Raw genomic sequence first — 4,169 nt, 5'->3', positions numbered from 1 at the left:
AGGTATGGCTGGATCCAGCAAGGTAACCCAATGCTCCATTTTTCAGCTTGGCTTTCCTCTGCTAAACCTCGTTGTCAGACTGCCTGTTCCCCACCGCACAGCCCTGGCCTGCGAGCCCAGGCCAGTGCTAGGAATATCGTAAGGGTTCAATAAATACTTGTGGAATGAATAAATGAATAAATGGATGATAAGCCTAGCACTCCAGGTTTACATCCTCTTAGCTTAGCAACTCCAGGAAAAAGAGAGTAACTCCTTCCAAACCAAAGTCCTCAGGGATGACTGTAATTAGTCTGGCCTGGGTTTGGGTCATATATTTGTCAGAGTGGGCTAGACTTTGCTGTGGTAACATGTAAATCCTCAAATCTCTTACTGCTTACTCACATCACAATCCAATGTGTTTGGGACGTGGAGGCTTTGCTCCAAGTAGTCACCAACGTGTCCAGGCTCCTCCCATTTTGTGATCATTTTCAGTGCGAAGCTTCAGTCAGGGAAAGGAAAAAGAATATTCCACATAGAAGACATGTTAAGTTACAGACCTGAAAGTGGCATGCATCACTTCTGCCCATATTCTACTGGTCAAGGCGGGTGCAGAAGGAGAATAAAGTACTTTGTAAAATGGTAGTATTGTAGCTTGCTGTGGGTTTTATGACTCTCTGGGCTAATCACCGAGGCCAGGAAGTCTCACTGCTCTGATTGGCCAGGCCAGGGTTGCACACACACCCCTAAAGCTGGGGGGAGTGGGTCAGCCCTTCAAACTTCTTTTGCTGGCTGTGGGAGAGGCCTGCTTCCCTGGGGAGGAACCAGGGTGCTATCACCAGAAGGGGCGATGGGTGCTGGGCAAGCAGAGTTAATGCTGACCTGTAACACCTGGTTATTGCTTCTTGACCCTCCTCCCAGGACCAGCAGACTACTGAGCATCCTCTGCAGGGTCAGGCTGGCAAAGGTGTCCAGAACAACTTTGATCTTAACGTAAATTACTCTCAAATAACTTTTAGAAACTTGTGGTCCCTCAAAATCTAATTTAGTGAGAATATTCAAGCCTTGTTTTTTATAACAGACTCTGGACAGATAAAAAGCTTTAAAGTAAATACTTAGAGAATCATATGTATCTTAATACATTTTAGAAACTGATTCTAAAACTCATGCATATTACTTGTAGAAAACTTGGAAAATAAAGAAAAATATTAGCTTTATGCTACAAATGATTCCCCAAATCTCAGTGGCTTACAGCAACAAAGGTTTATTTCTCCCTCGTGTTTTATACTAGCTGTGGATCAGCCAGGCTCTGTTCTGTGTCTCCACTCCAAGACACAGGCTGCAGAATCAGCCCCCTTGGGATGTGTTGTTCTCGTAGCAAGGAAAATGGAACTGGCTGAACCTACAATGAGTTTTTAAAGCTTCGGCTCCAACATCGTGTATATCACTTCTGCCCATATCCTGTTGTCTGAGCACATCGATGGCCAAGCCCAATGTCTGTGGAGCAGGATAATATGCTCCCTTCAGAGGGAGGCCCTCTGAGTCACAGGCAATGGGCAGAGAGGTCTCACCGGAAGGGGAGAGCAAAAATGAGAAACAAAACAGTATCTACAACAAGCATGAAAAAATAAAATATAATTACCACAATTCCATCAACCCAGAGATAACCACTGTCACTCTCTTGGTGGATTTCTTTCAGGATATGCTCCTAAGCATGTGTAAACTAACATTTCTGTCTAATGGCCATTTACATAAGTCACTCAAAATAGTGAAATAAAAGCACTCAAACCCAGGTACTCTAACAATCGGTATATCAAACCCCAACTAAAGGATTCGGTCAGCCTCCCCCAGCCAAACCCAAACTCCCAAACCAGACCAGTTAATTGATTTGGCTGGAGAACCAGATTAATTGGCACCACACTGGTGGAGTGCCTAATGTATGTCAGATAATGGTATTGGCTGACTGAATCATGTTGATTGGATTACGTAAATTGAGTCCAACTGACTTCATTTGTACAATATTGTAACTTAAAAGAAATATAAACAATAAAGGACAAACTGGTGGTTACCAGAGAGGAGGTGGGGGGTGGGGAGGGTGAATAGGTGATGGGGATTAAGAGTATACTTACCATGATGAGCACAAGGTGATGTATGGAATTCTTGAATCACCATATTGTACACCTGAAACTAATATAACAGTGTATGTTAACTCTACTGGAATCAAAATAAAAAAAACTTAAAAAAAAAAGAAATATATGTTTGGTAATTCAGATGACCAAAACATATTTGTCCATGGTTCCTGGCTCACAGGTCTCAAAACCCTCTGAAGTGTTTGAGTGATAAAAGCAATGGGAACATATTTTGTTACACTGGGTCACCTGTCCTCCATTCTTGAAAACACTTCACTGCCATAAAGGTGAAATGGGTATTTTGGTTTCAAGCTCCTTTCCACTACAACTGGGTTTATGTTAATAAGGTGACTTTGGAAAGCATCTAAGGGTGGGGCTGGTTGCCAAGGGAACCAAACATGAATAGAAGGTTAGAACTTTCAGTCCCACCCCCTGATTTCCACGGAGGAGAGAGGGGCTGGAGGTTGAATAGGTCACCATAGGACAATGATTCAATCAATTATACATATGAAATGAAGCCTCCATAAAAACCCAGGACGTGGGGGTCCAGAGAATTTCCAGGTTGGTAAACCAGAACGCTTCCACGTGCCACCATGCTGGTGGGAACAGAAGTGCTGTTGTGGGGGTATCTCACCCTCTGTATCTCTTTATTTGGCTGTTGGCTCATCTCCTTTAATATCCTTTGTAATAAATCAGTAACCTAGTGAGTACATGAATTTCCTGAGTTCTGTGAGCCACTCTAGCAAATTGATTGAACCCAAGGACTGGGTTGTGGGAATCTCTAATTTATGCCAGTCAGTCAAAAATACAGAATCCCTCTACTTGGGATTGGCATCTGAAGTGGAAGGCAGTCTTATAAGACTGAGCCCTCAACCCATAGAATCTGATGCTGTCTCCAAGTTCATAGTGTCAGAATCGAGTTGAATTGTAGGACACCCTGCAGCTGTTGGAGAATAGCATGGTGGTGGGGAAAACACCCGCCCTCCATATGCTAGAAATGGAACCAAATCTTAATATATAAGTGTGAATGTTTTATGAAAGTCTTTTTTATTTTAAATTTATTGATTAAAGATTTTTGCGGGTATTGCTAAAACTTTACAAGCATAATTTTAATGACCACACAAAGGTTTATTGTGTGGCTATATCATAAATACTCACCCCAAGTCTCGAACATTTTTAATGCTGCCAATTTGCACTGTTTGAGTAACTGCTGCAACCTACGTATATTCATAAAATATTATCTTAATACAAAAGTAACTCATTTTCATCACAGAATATGCAGATAAAGAAAAGAAGTAAATTTCCCTGCAATTCTACTCCCTAGAGATTAATCATAGGGCTATACCTAAGTATATACATTTATTTCTAAAGAACAGTGGGATCATTTAAAATATATACAGTTGTATGATTTTCTGATTTGTTCTCATGCTCGAGACTCATAGAGGGGAAATTGACAGGACAAAGGGAATGACCATGCTTAAGTCTCTTGCCGTCTCAAAACGTTGTGTTGACGTGCACCCCCTCCTACCGTGTCTCTGTGTGCCCTCACCCCACTACAGTAATTGTGTTGTGATTGTTACTTGCTTCCATCTTGCTGGCAGAGACCTTGGCCTGAATCCCAGGGACAGCCCAAGTAGACATTGTGTCTAGGTGGCAGGCCAGCCCCCAAAAGGCAGAGTGCTTTGGGACTGTGTCAGCCTCTGCCATGCTATCCTGTTTTGGTAACAACTCTGGCTCAGTTTCCCTTCTCTGAAAGGGCAGTGGCCACTGGCTGCTGCCACCTTTGATTTTTGTCTCAACCTGCAGCTCACCTCATGGGACTGCTGGACATAGTGATTGCTCCTAAAACATTGAACATGGCAACAGTGATGGATATCTCCTCTGAGGTTAGGCTGCGAGAGACAGTGACTCTATCTTGCTCGTATGCACTCTCTTGCTGGTCCTGTCTCGCTTGCTCCCTTTGGTGAAAACAGCTTCTCTGTAGTGAGCTGCTCTATGGAGAGGTCGATGTGCTAAGCAGTTGAGGATGGCTTTGGGCCAACAGCCATTGAGGAACTGAGGCCC

General features: G+C 43.1%; 1 long non-coding RNA gene across 1 annotated transcript; it reads right to left on the bottom strand.

Annotated features, from left to right (window-relative positions):
* Positions 1-381: 381 nt before the first annotated feature.
* LOC113928701 lies at positions 382-2,467 on the bottom strand. The gene is made up of 3 exons (XR_003521938.1): positions 2,355-2,467; positions 2,106-2,163; positions 382-478 (listed from the first exon to the last, which is right to left on the bottom strand). It is a non-coding gene; the product is annotated as an uncharacterized LOC113928701 (long non-coding RNA).
* Positions 2,468-4,169: the final 1,702 nt, after the last annotated feature.

The sequence above is a fragment of the Zalophus californianus genome, chromosome 5 (genome assembly GCF_009762305.2).
Source record: "Zalophus californianus isolate mZalCal1 chromosome 5, mZalCal1.pri.v2, whole genome shotgun sequence".
In the NCBI taxonomy this organism is placed as follows: domain Eukaryota; kingdom Metazoa; phylum Chordata; class Mammalia; order Carnivora; family Otariidae; genus Zalophus; species Zalophus californianus.
Note: the sequence above shows the minus strand (reverse complement) of the source record. Positions and strands in the feature narration are given on the sequence as shown.